Source organism: Coregonus clupeaformis, chromosome 18, assembly GCF_020615455.1.
Source record: "Coregonus clupeaformis isolate EN_2021a chromosome 18, ASM2061545v1, whole genome shotgun sequence".
NCBI classification, from domain to species: Eukaryota; Metazoa; Chordata; class Actinopteri; order Salmoniformes; family Salmonidae; genus Coregonus; species Coregonus clupeaformis.
In genome coordinates this window covers 53,296,791-53,310,228 of record NC_059209.1, presented here as the reverse complement: position 1 = coordinate 53,310,228, position 13,438 = coordinate 53,296,791, and the positions used below count along the sequence as shown (strand labels likewise).

The following is a 13,438-nucleotide window of genomic DNA, read 5'->3' as shown; positions in this document are numbered from 1 at the left end:
ATTAAGCTGTTCCTCTGATGTTTGAATAGAAGTTTTAATTAACAGGGACATTCCGGCAGATATGCCTGTGTTTTCATTATTGGAGCAATTTTTGCAGATGGCCCCTGAAATAATTTATTTAATAGTTTTTGTTAATTTCCACCAGTTATCAAAGGGAATGTAATCTATTTCAAAACCCAAAGCGATTAATAATCCCGCAGCAAATGAGACAATCTCTGAGATGGCTAGACAATGGGGTCTTTCAGTGCATTTATTAGTGAGTTTGCATAGTGTGTGTGTATGTGTGTTTCCTCCCCAGCCCTCCTGGCTTCCCTCCTTAGAGCTGTTGTTCAGGAGCAGAGAAACAATGGTCTCCCTGCTGTCAGTCACTCCAAAAATCACCCTCCACACACAGCCATAACAAGACTGATGCTGCAGTCATAACATCACTCACACCTCCATAACATCACCCACACCTCCCCTCTCCTTCCCCCTCTCCTCCCCCAATGAGAAGCTCTGAAGTGGGGGTAGACGGGGAGATAGAGGGGTGTATGAGCAGCCATGCCTACTGCACTAACTGTGCTGGATAAATGACTCCTTGTAAAGCACAAAGACAGACTGCAGACCCTGAGTGTACTGTATGAGGAGTAATGGTGCCTCAGCCCCAGGCAGCACAACCAAGCTCTTATTCACCATTCAGCCAAACATCAGTGTGTGTGTGTGTGTGTGTGTGTATGCGCATGTGTGCCTAATGAGAACATGTCAGCCAGTGTAAAGTGTCTTGTTGTTTAATATGACAGAATATAAACTACGGAGAAGTACAGTACAGGGAGAGAAATACACAAGCGGGGAGAGAGTGAGAGAGGGAGAGAGAAAGAGACCGAAATAGAGAGAGCAAGATCGTGGGGCCATTGAGACAGAAAGATATTGGACGTGTTTCAATGTTTTCTTTCTGTGACTGTCTGCTAACCTCCAGCTCAACCTGCAGTGGCCTCACCTGCTGCATATCAATGTACCTTCTACTCAGAGCATAGCTCAGTCAGTCAGTCCACCCACCATTATTATTTAAGCTCTGCCTGTGTTCCCCCTGCAACCGATCAGCACTCCTTATCAGCTCTGTGTCCAATCAAATCTTACTTTATCAGACATGTGTTCACTCTGGTGAGCCTCCATCCAATTAGCATTGTCTGTGTGTGTTGCTCTTGTGCGACTGCATGTGAGCGAGGAACCAAAATGTCACATTTACAGCTATGATGTCACCTGTTGCATAGAGCTGGGCTCCCTCCCTCCCTAGTAGACAGGGGTTGGAACCGGTTCAGGGAACAGAACCGAAAACCAGAAAATAATGTCATTTTTCAAGGAACAGAAACGGAACGAAAGTGTTTCATACTCTTCCGGAACAGAAACATTATTTTAAAAGCATGGGAACCGGTTAATAACTTTATTTTAAGTTCCAAGCATTTTTTTTTTGTCCCACAAAAAACGCAACAAAGCACCTATGCAAAGCCCTGACTGTCACTCAGAAACGTATTCCAGTGTCTGCCTGCCTGCCAGCCAGCTGAAAATCTTTGCCGGTGTGTGTGCGTGTTTAGGCTACCTGCCCCTCTCCCTCCAAAGCATAGGCTACTGTACTGACGTTACGAGCTTGCTAGCTCAAAGGACATTCAAAGTTCCTTCATAGAAGCCGCTCCTCCTAGGTATAATTCTGTGGACCTAATTCAGTGGCGCAGTGGTCTAAGGCACTGCATCGCAGTGCTAGCTGTGCCACTAGAGATCCTGGTTCGAGTCCAGGCTCTGTCAAGGCCGGCCGCGACCGGGAGACCCATGGGCCATGCACAATTGGTCCAGCGTCGTCCAAGGTAAGGGGAGGGTTTGGTCGGCAGGGATGTGGGTTCGTTTCCCATGGGGGGCCAGTATGAATTTTTTTAAATAATAAATAAATAAACAAACATGTATGCATTCACTAACTGTAAGTCGCTCTGGATAAGAGCGTCTGCTAAATGACTAAAATGTAAATGTAAATAATGCATGTCATAACAAGATGTCCAGCACTTCAAGCCTCCTCCTCAACCCTCTCTTGCTCTCTCCGCCACCCGCAAAATGTTGGTCGCATCGCATCTTGCGCCATAGGCTACACTTGTCTGTCCATCACGCATGTAAACAACTAGCTTGCCTGCTCTATCCGCACTGATTGGTGAAGTCATTTAATGAGCTAAATGTAAAAAACTGTTGATTTCACAGGTTAAAAAAGGAACAGAAAGGAACTATATAAACCAGTGCTTTTTGGGGGTTTGAACCAGTTCAGAACTTTATTTTGCTGGTCAGAACAAAAATAAATTGTGGTTCTGTTCAGAATGAAACGATTGGAAAATAATTTCAGTTCCAATCCCTGCTAGTAGATATCTGTGAGGAAGCGTATCAGCCTTAAGACAACTACAGGAAATAAATACTAGGGATGGGCATTTGACAGAATGTCTGTGTTCAAGTACTCTCATGAAAATAATGTTGAGTACTCGAGTACTTGCATGTTAGTGTGAAACAGGGCTAAAGGCAAAAATGTATGCGGTATGCTATTGGTTTTTCCAATTACTGGTTGTTCTGATACACAACTGAAAACAAAACGTAACATATATTTACTGCACTTGACATAATCCCAACAATAAACACATTGAAGTGTTTGACATTTTTTCAGAGCATATACATTTTACCTGCTAAATAGTATTTCAATTCTACGGGTTACGTCATCTCATTATACGCCAATGATATCTTACTTGATCTACACAATGTATGCCCATACTCCAAAATTTCACAATAATGCCTTGCGATCTGGAGGGCGGTCTTTTGCATCCCCCCAACGGTCCAAATGTGGAATCCGTACCCTTGCCGATATCATGGACAGTAATGGTTTAAGAACATTCCAAGATTTGAAAGACATTCATATTATCAGGCAACTCCTTTTTTCTATATTTACAACTTAGGACAGCTATGCTGGCCTATGGACTCCCTTGGGAAACCCAACTACCGAACCATCCAATGATTGTATTTATAAATAAATTATCTGGGCTCCCGAAAGGACTGATCTCTATAGTATATAAAACAATTTTTGGAAAGCTCATATTCTGAGCTAGCCATTCAAAAAGTATTGTCCACAGATCTAAGTGAATCTGAACAACCCTTTAACTGGAACAGAAAATGGAAAAATATGACATTGGCATCCCGTAATCCAAACCATCAATTTATACATTTTAAGTTTGTTCACAGACTGTATTTAACACTAAGGAAACGTTTCACGATAAAATTGGCCCCAACTCCCAACTGTTCCTTCATATGATGTGGGAGTGCCCTGCAGTTAAATACTTCTGGGACAAATTTACAAAATTCATTTCGAAGTGCATGAACGTAAATATTCAATGATTTGCATCTACATTTACATTTTACATGTACATAATTTAGCAGACGCTCTTATCCAGAGCGACTTACAAATTGGTGCATTCAACTTATGATAGCCAGTGGGACAACCACTTTTTTTTTTTTATGGGGGGGTGGGGGAGGGGGGTGGGGGGGTAGAAGGATTACTGTTATACTATTCCAGGTATTCCTTAAAGAGGTAGGGTTTCAAGTGTCTCCGGAAGGTGGTCAGTGACTCTGCTGTCCTGGCGTCGTGGGGGAGCTTGTTCCACCATTGGGGTGCCAGAGCAGCGAATAGCTTTGACTGGGCTGAGCGGGAACTGTGCTTCCGTAGAGGTAGGGGAGCTAGCAGGCCAGAGGGGAATGAACGTAGTGCCCTCGTTTGGGTGTAGGGTCTGATCAGAGCCTGAAGGTAAGGAGGTGCCGTTCCTCTCACAGCTCCGTAGGCAAGCACCATGGTCTTGTAGTAGATGCGAGCCTCAACTGGAAGCCAGTGGAGTGTGCAGAGGAGCGGGGCGACATGAGAGAACTTGGGAATGTTGAATACCAGACGGGCTGCAGCGTTCTGGATACGTTGTAGGGGTTTAATGGCACAAGCAGGGAGCCCAGCCAACAGTGAGTTGCAGTAATCCAGTGCCTGGATTAGGACCTGTGCCGCTTTCTGTGTAAGGTAGGGTCGTACTCTGCGAATGTTGTAGAGCATGAACCTGCAGGATCGGGTCACCGCTTTGATGTTAGCGGAGAACGACATGGTGTTGTCCAGGGTCATGCCAAGGTTCTTTGCACTCTGGGAGGAGGACACAATGGAGTTGTCAACCGTGATGGCGAGATCATGGAGCGGGCAGTCCTTCCCCGGGAGGAAGAGCAGCTCCGTCTTGCCGAGTTTCAGCTTGAGGTGGTGATCCGACATCCACACTGATATGTCTGCCAGACATGCAGAGATGCGATTCGCCACCTGGTTACTACTATGTTACTGAACAATGATAGCTCCTTGAATCTCTCAATACATCAGAGAAGATTTTGTTAGAGCCTCACTTCTTATTCTTTCATACATACTTTTTATTTTACATACTACATTTATTGTTATTTTTGGCTCCAACAAGAAAATAAAAAAATTTATAAAGATTTGGTCACAAAAAAAGTTACATTTGTAGATTTCAAGTACTTATTATTAGTAATCGAATACAAACCTTGAAATGAGTACTTGAGTACTCACGCCCGTCCCTAATAAATACTGTATGCTCATTCACTAGGAAATAAGCTGTTGTTTTATGATGAGCACAACATTCAGTCTGGTTTAACCAGGCTAGAATTATCCATACATACATACATACATACTGAGAACATCATAACAATATACTGAACTAAATAAACAGTTAGTGATGTCATAGATATGGTTGTTGTGTGTAGGGTTGCAAAAGGAGGGTATATTACTTGAAACTTAAAAGAATTGTGGTATTCAAGGATTTTATGTAATCTATCACAAGACATCTAGTGGCAAAGCTGTAAAACATTATCCTAAATCACTGGCGATCGGTGCCGTTCAAGATTTTTTCTTTTTATGAGCATGGCCTTATTTCTATTACAGCATATTTACATTTTAGTCATTTAGCAGACGCTCTTATCCAGAGTGACTAACAGGAGCAATTAGGGTTAAGTGCCTTGCTCAAGGGCACATCGACAGATTTTTCACCTAGTCGGCTCGGGGATTAGAACCAGCGACCTTTCGGTTACTGGCACAACGCTCTTAACCACTAAGCTACCTGCCGCCCCATATTTGAATGACTATCATTCATATTCCATTCACCCAGCTCAATGTAACATCAATAGGTTTAGGCTACTACATGGTTGCTACAACCTAGCCTATGAATTAAAGTCTACAACATAGGTGCACAGGTCGAGAGAATTTTGAGTAATCAAGGTGACAGACAGTGACACATTCAATGCCGCCTTGCACACTCTTGCCTGCACCTAGCTGATCTAGAGTGTACAGTGGCTTGCGAAGGTATTCACCCCCCTTGGCATTTTTCCTATTTTGTTGCCTTACAACCTGGAATTCAAGTCGATTTTTGGGGGGGTTGTATCATTTGATTTACACAACATGCCTACCACTTTGAAGATGCAAGAAAACTTGAGCGTGCATAACTATTCACCCCCCAAAGTCAATACTTTGTAGAGCCACATTTTGCAGCAATTACAGCTGCAAGTCTCTTGGGGTATTTATCTATAAGCTTGGCACATCTAGCCACTGGGATTTTTTCCCATTCCTCAAGGCAAAACTGCTCCAGCTCCTTCAAATTAGATGGGTTCCGCTGGTGTACAGCAATCTTTAAGTCATACCACATATTCTCAATTGGATTGAGGTCTGGGCTTTGACTAGGCCATTCCAAGACATTTAAATGTTTCCCCTTAAAACCACTCAAGTGTTGCTTTAGCAGTATGCTTAGGGTCATTGTCCTGCTGGAAGGTGAACCTCCGTCCCAGTCTCAAATCTCTGGAAGACTGAAACAGGTTTCCCTCAAGAATTTCCCTTTATTTAGCGCCATCCATCATTCCTTCAATTCTGACCAGTTTCCCAGTCCCTGCCGATTAAAACCATCCCCACAGCATGATGCTGCCACCACCATGCTTCACTGTGGGGATGGTGTTCTCGGGGTGATGAAAGGTGTTGGGTTTGCGCCAGACATAGCGTTTCCTTGATGGCCAAAAAGCTCAATTTTAGTCTCATCTGACCAGAGTACCTTCTTCCATATGTTTGGGGAGTCTCCCACATGGCTTTTAGCGAACACCAAACGTGTTTGCTTATTTTTTTCTTTTAGCAATGGCTTTTCTCTGGCCACTCTTCCGTAAAGCCCAGCTCTGTGGAGTGTACAGCTAAAAGTGGTCCTATGAACAGATTCTCCAATCTGTGCTGTGGAGCTTTGCAGCTCCTTCAGGGTTATCTTTGGTCTCTTTGTTGCCTCTGATTAATGCCCTCCTTGCCTGGTCCGTGAGTTTTGGTGGGCGGCCCTCTCTTGGCATTTTTTAATAATGGATTTAATGGTGCTCCGTGGGATGTTCAAAGTTTCTGATATTTTTTATTCTGATCTGTACTTCTCCACAACTTTGTCCCTGACCTGTTTGGAGCGCTCCTTGGTCTTCATGGTGCTTCTTGTTTGGTGGTGCCCCTTGCTTAGTGGTGTTGCAGACTCTGGGGCCTTTCAGAACAGGTGTATATATACTGAGATCATGTGACACTTAGATTGCACACAGGTGGACTTTATTTAACTAATTATGTGACTTCTGAAGGTAATTGGTTGCACCAGATCTGATTTAGGGGCTTCATAGCAAAGGGGGTGAATACATATGCACGCACCACTTTTCCGTAATTTATTTTTGAGAATTTTTTGAAACAAGTTATTTTTTTCATTTCACTTCACCAATTTGGACTATTTTGTGTATGTCCATTACATGAAATCCAAATAAAAATCCATTTAAATTACAGGTTGTAATGCAACAAAATAGGAAAAACGCCAACAGCTGCAAATGAGAGTTTCTATTGGACAAATTCAGCCATGTTTATCCCCGTTTCGTTCCTTTTAAGAAACGTTTTTCAATAGATTTGGCGGAATGAATACACCCCTGACCACCCGCAAACTGTTCACTTTCATAGCCACCACATAAAAACAGCATGATTTGCTCGTTGTATATACCAGGCAAAAAAACTTTCCAAGCCAAACCTTCATATCAATACATTTATACAACCAAAAGCTTACCTTGACTTGGAAGAGTTCCAGTGTGGTTAGCCATAGCCAGCTAGCTAACATAACATCCCTCTCTGTTTGAGCCAGGTGTTCGAGTAGACTAAACTAGCTAGCTGCATAAGCAGTTCAGCAGTTACACCGGCGGGCCCCGGTGGCATCAAATTAATCAAACCAAAAGCTTACCTTGACTTGGAAAAGTTCCAGTGTTGGATAGCCATAGCCAGCTAGCTAACACAGCATTCCTTTCTGTTTGAGTAGGCAAAACTAGATAGCTGCATTTGCTAGCTAAGTGAAAGTAGAAGAAAAAAAATACAACCATATAGCTAGTTCTCTCTCTCTTGCTTCTCCTTCATTTTGGAAGAAATTAATTTGTTCAAAACAGTTAAACTATTGTCTCTCTCTCTCTTTGAGTCAACTACTCACCACATTGTATGCACTGCAGTGCTAGCTAGCTGTAGCTTATGCTTTCAGTACTAGATTCATTCTCTGATCTTGATTGGGTGGACAACATGTCAGTTCATGCTGCAAGAGCTCTGATAGGTTGGAAGACGTTCTCCGGAAGTTGTCATAATTACTGTGTAAGTCTATGGAAGGGGGTTAGAACCATGAACCTCCTAGGTTTTGTATTGAAGTCAATGTACCCAGAGGAGGACAAAAGCTAACTGTCCTCCGGCTACACCATGGTGCTACCCTACAGAGCGCTGCTGAGGCTACTGTAGACCTTCATCACAAAACAGTGTGTTTTAAATCAATTATTTGGTGACGTGAATATATTTAGTATAGTTTTATCTAAAAATAATAACTTTTTTAATGTTTCACTCTTTACATTTTTATTAAATTCACTGAGGAGGATGGTCCTCCCCTTCTTCTGAGGAGGAGCCTCCACTGTCCTAAATATAAACCATCAACTTAGTGAATACCATTGGTGTTAAATATGTGGGTTTCACCATGAAATATGCTTTATATATTTTTTTACACATGTATTTATTTGACCATGTCAATATGAATTTGTTGTCAATGTTTTGCCGTCAAACTGGTGGATGTTGTGAAGAAAAGTCAATAGTTGGAAGAGCTGCAGAGTTAACTGAAAATAATGCCATTTTTGATTCTATGCTTTTTTCACTAATTAGGCTATTTTCTCTAGAACCATCTACTAGAAACTCATGGACAATATGGACACAGATATAAAACATTAATACATGTTGTACAAGTTATTCAAGTATAAATTACCAAAGTTACGATAGATTGGCATAGATTTTCTGTTCATTACCCAAATTACTGAAGATTCCGGTAACTTTGGTAAATTATCGATAGCTTTGCAACCCTAGTTGTGTGTCGGTCTGCACCTGAACAAAACACCACACAAGGCTGGCTGACATTAAGAGCGGAATGTAGCAGAGAGACACTCTGTCTTTATCTCCAGACTGAAGCCTTATCTGTACATCAGCTCTCCCGTTGCTATAGCAACACAGCAGCAGCACACAGAGTAAATACTATTTGACTTGGGGCTGATGTCTGTGCTGTAGGCCAGGTAAGGAAAGACTGTCTCTCTCTGTGGTGTGTGTTTGTGTGTGTCACCATTGGCTGTTGGCCTTCAGGGGCAACATTGAATCATACCATGTTTATTCATGTCATGTTTATTCAAATGCAAATATCATGTATATTACATAAAGTCATCCATATTGCATAACATGTCTCCTGAGTGGCGCAGTGGTCTAAGGCACTGCATCGCAGTGCTAGCTGTGCCACTAGATCCGGGAGACCCATGGGACGGCGCACAATTGGCCCAGCGTCGTCCAGGGTAGGGGAGGGAATGGCCAGCAGGGATGTAGCTCAGTTGGTAGAGCATGGCGTTTGCAACACCAGGGTTGTGGGTTCGATTCCCACAGGGGGCCAGTATAAAAAATTATGTATGCACTCACTAACTGTAAGTCGCTCTGGATAAGAGCGTCTGCTAAAATGACTAAAATGTAAAATATATGTATAAAGAACAGAATTCACAGCCACACTTCTCCAGGATCCTAGTCAAGAAATCACAACTGTATTGTCTAACTTATTATTGCTGCTGTACAGTCTGTTGGCCACTCAGACCTGAGCTAACCTGGGTAATCATAATAAGTCATGTTTTCTGGTGCTGGGTCTGTCTGTCTGGATGCTGAACATGAGGAATGTTAATTAGCCAGTCAGTCGGACTGTCTGTCTTGTCTGTCATAGTGAAGGGGACGCTGCTGGTGCCTCATTCCCACTCTACCTCACTCCTACTCTCGCTCTCTCTACCCCCCTCTATATTTTCTCTCTCCCTCTCTACCCCCATCTCTCTCCCTCTATCCCCCTCTCCCTATCTCTGTCCCTCTACCCCCCCCCCCTCGCTCCCTCTCCCCCCTCTCTCGGTCTCTAAGCTACCTGACCTGTGACCTGCACAGCCAGCCAGTGCTCCCTCTATCAGACCTTTTCCAGAACAATCCACGAGAGGCCCACAGCTGCAGAGCTGTTGTTCCCAGCTAAACAAAGAGAGATGGATGGATGGCCCTCTTTCAAATAGAACACTCATCTCATCCTCTGGTGCTACAGTACAGCAGCTGTTGAAGCTCACTCTAACACATTCAACGCATAGCCATTTCTAGTACAGTGTACAAGCACATGGATCTGATTTGATGTAAATAGTGTGATGTTTGATGTCAGAGCAAAGAGCTATTAAGAACACTCTCTCTAAAGGACACTGTATGTGGTACAGGAACTTAATAAGAATGTTGCCAGAACACTTGGGAAATGCTGTGGACAAAAGAAATAGGAACTACCTGAGCCGAGGCACTGACACTATTCCTGAACTAGCTAGTGTAGCAGGAGGAATGGGATGGGCTGCTGGGGGTTGGATTAGAATCAAACAGGTAAAAGGAGCTGGATCAATAATGACAATACAGACTCAGTCCTTTACTGTAAAAACTCCATAAAAGACTCCCTAGTCTACAAGGGCCAACAAGAACACATCAGTATCAAATGGAACAGCACTGCTGTGTAAATGATCCTTCTCCAATGTGTGTTTGTGTTTGTGCGTGCATATAAGTGCACGAGTGAGAAACACACAGAAAGAGAAAAAAGAGAGAAAGAGCGGAAGGGAGTCAAAGCACAGCTCAGGAGACTAGCTACACCATCAGTGAAATCTAAAGTTGGTTCTGCCCTGTGAGTGGTGTGGGATGAGACAAACTGAAGCCCTCAGTCGGCACGGCACTGTAGATCTTCTGTGTAATAAGACATAAAGACACACTCTCACTCTGTCTCAATCTCCATTTCACACAACACTCATGCTGGGAATTCACATGCACACACATGCACACACAAACACCCACACCTCAGATACATGTGACAATGTTCAGAGTAAGTGCTTGTCTGCAGAACTCATGAGGACCTTTTCAGCAAAAACGTTTCTTGGCAACCTTCACACAACTGTATAGCTTCACACAACTCTATAGCTTCACACACAGTCACATGCTGAACTGACTGAGATGTGTTTGGATATGGCCAGCAGGTCTCATGCACTGGAAGTTTGACACAGTGAGGCTTGTTATGTAAATGCATGTGCATGAGTGTGTGTGATTATGTTAGACACACTGAGGTGTGGCTGTGCTCTGACTGTCTCCATCACTCCAGGACTTTATTTTCCCATCCCCTCCACTCTATTCCCTCTCTCCTTCACTCAATCTCTCTCTACTCCTGTAGGCTGAAACTTCAACTCCCTGAGAGTAAACAGAGAGCTGAGTACAGATCTAACACCAGGAATGCATCCCAAATGGCACCCTATTCCCTATATAGTGCACTACTTTTGACCAGGACCCATAGGGCTCTGGTCAAAAGTAGTGCTCCATGAAGGGAATATGGTGCCATTTGGGACGCGGACCAGCTCTCGTGTCATACCCCCTCCTCCCCCCTACCTACATTAGCCCAGCTGCCAGGCTCAGGCTGCTCCTGCTACAGCCAAATTGGCATCGTCTGGCCTAACAGTTTGGCAAGGCAACGGTGTAGCGTTGTTCAATGCAGAAACAGTCAGGTCCCCAGACTGTGAGAACAGAGACTAGCCAGAGAATCCATTCAATCCTTAACCCTTTGACGCGTATGATCACATATTTGTGATTATTGTTGAGTACTCCCTGCAGCGTACCATTGAAAATATGTGATTGGAACAGTAGCAACAGAGCGTATGATGCAACAAACGTGTCTAAACAGCATTGTTGTCTGAAAAGGATCTAAACAATATTTTGTACTGATGGGAAATAAAGGTAATCACAACTTTATTTCTCAATTTCACCTTTTATTGTAAAAGATAAATGCGAACTTCATCATCCAAGCATCACACGGAACACATCCACAGCCAAACTCATTCCATAAACCAGTCTAAATAACAGGTTGCGTTGACAGAAAAACAAAACATAAGTTAGCAACCTAACAGCTAGACTTGTTTACAATGCACCACATCTCTAGTGAGCACAAGGGAGAAATGTAATATTGTTTAGAAAAGAGATGCGTATCAGCTAAGCTAACAGCAGCTAAATTCTTTATGTTGGCAGCCATGTTTGTTTATGTTTGACAAGCGAAAACTCCCTAATCCCGAATGCCATTCACTATAAGACGCAAATAAACAAAGTCAAAGTCAAAGATGGCTGTGCCCATTGGCCAAAAAATATTAACTTAGTTTGGCCCCTTTTCAGCATATTACAAATCTTCGATATACTTGTTACAGTGTATACAAGAACCGGAGCACCTGACTTGACAACTCGTTTACAGTTTTCGACAAATCACAAAACAAATAAAATGTTATCACCTCACAGATCATCACCCCAAATACAAGCCTACTGCCTAGCTTAACCGTAGCGCGAAAGCTAAATAGGGTTGCCAGATTTGGTTGAAATCATTTTAGGGGGGTTTGTGGGGTGGTGTGCGGGGGGTAACTTCATTTGTGGGGGATTTCAAGTCCATGGGGGGGTAGAAATGGGGAAAGGTATCGTGGGGGGATATGATGCAGGAACTATTACTATTATGGGGGATTAATCAATAAATTGGCGGCAAACACAGGAGAAGTTTATAAGCGAAATAAAATAAAACCCTTGGAAAGGGGGGTCTGAGCTGGCAACTCTGAGTAACGATAGATTGTAACTAAGTCAGTCGAGTGAACCATTCCTTCACCTCGTTTTGTTATAACATCTTCGGTCTGACAGACGTTTACATGACAACCAGAATGCATTGTATGATATCAACAAACATGGCGCCACACATAGCTGGCATTTAGCTTAGCAATGTGTCCATAACAATCTATGCAAGAATCAGAATGCATGATTTTTCACCAGTACTTTAAAACGTGAATAAAACAGTAAATACATTATGCCCCATACATATGGTGTGCTACAGTAGAAACGACAACACGATATACAGAAACTATAATGATAACGTAATAAGGCACTTACTTTGATAGGAACACACACATGTCCAAAGTTGTTATTACTAAGGAAAGCAACAATGAAGGCAAAGCGGGCGCCAGCCGGAAAATGTGCCAGGGGGAAAAGGTTTGTGCAAGTTATTTTCTGAGTGGAGATGCAAATGTCTGCGTACTTGATCTGGGGAAACACTGGGGGAGTGCTTGGGGTCTCGTCGAAGAGAGACGTTTGTCCGGCTCAGTAAAGCCTCAAACATAAATTGTCCGCAACAGTGAAATGGGCTACTTCTATGTGAATTAATGAGTAGATGGAACACACCTCAATTCAAACTGTTGTCAGAAAATACAATTTGTTAGAAAATAATTTGAAATTGACAAGTTGAAACATAGCCTATAGATAATTAGCAGGTAGCGTGCCTTGGTTTGAGCGCAGCGCGGGTTAACTGTCCCGTTGCGTAACAATCACATTACGGAACAGTAAGTGCATTCTGACATCACGTGCATAAAAAAAACGAATCACGCTGGAGCGACCGTTACAGATATTTGGAACTCACGCGTGAAAAGGCTAACATTGCTTAATCAATCAAACCTGGTAATACTTAACATTAAGGTACCATCTAGGCCTACGAAGTTCATAAAGGCTAGTTACATAAACGTAATTCAGTTCATTTATAGAATCCCTTCATGGAACTACTGTATATACAGAGGTCAAAGACTAAACTAAAACCACATGATTGTGTAATTGAACAGATGTGTTATTGACTAAGAATCATGTCTGTCTCTTTTCTCAGTAGTACACACACACACACACACACACACACACACACACACACACGCACACACACACACACAGTTTGGGGTTTACAGTGAAACATGAAAGAAT

General features: G+C 42.9%; 1 protein-coding gene across 3 annotated transcripts in view; it reads right to left on the bottom strand.

The window, feature by feature from the left end:
- The window catches only part of LOC121573452 (phosphatidylinositol 4-phosphate 5-kinase type-1 beta), a 69,443-nt gene that overhangs the window by 33,355 nt on the left and 22,650 nt on the right, over positions 1–13,438 (bottom strand). The gene's annotated exons all lie outside the window — the stretch shown is intronic.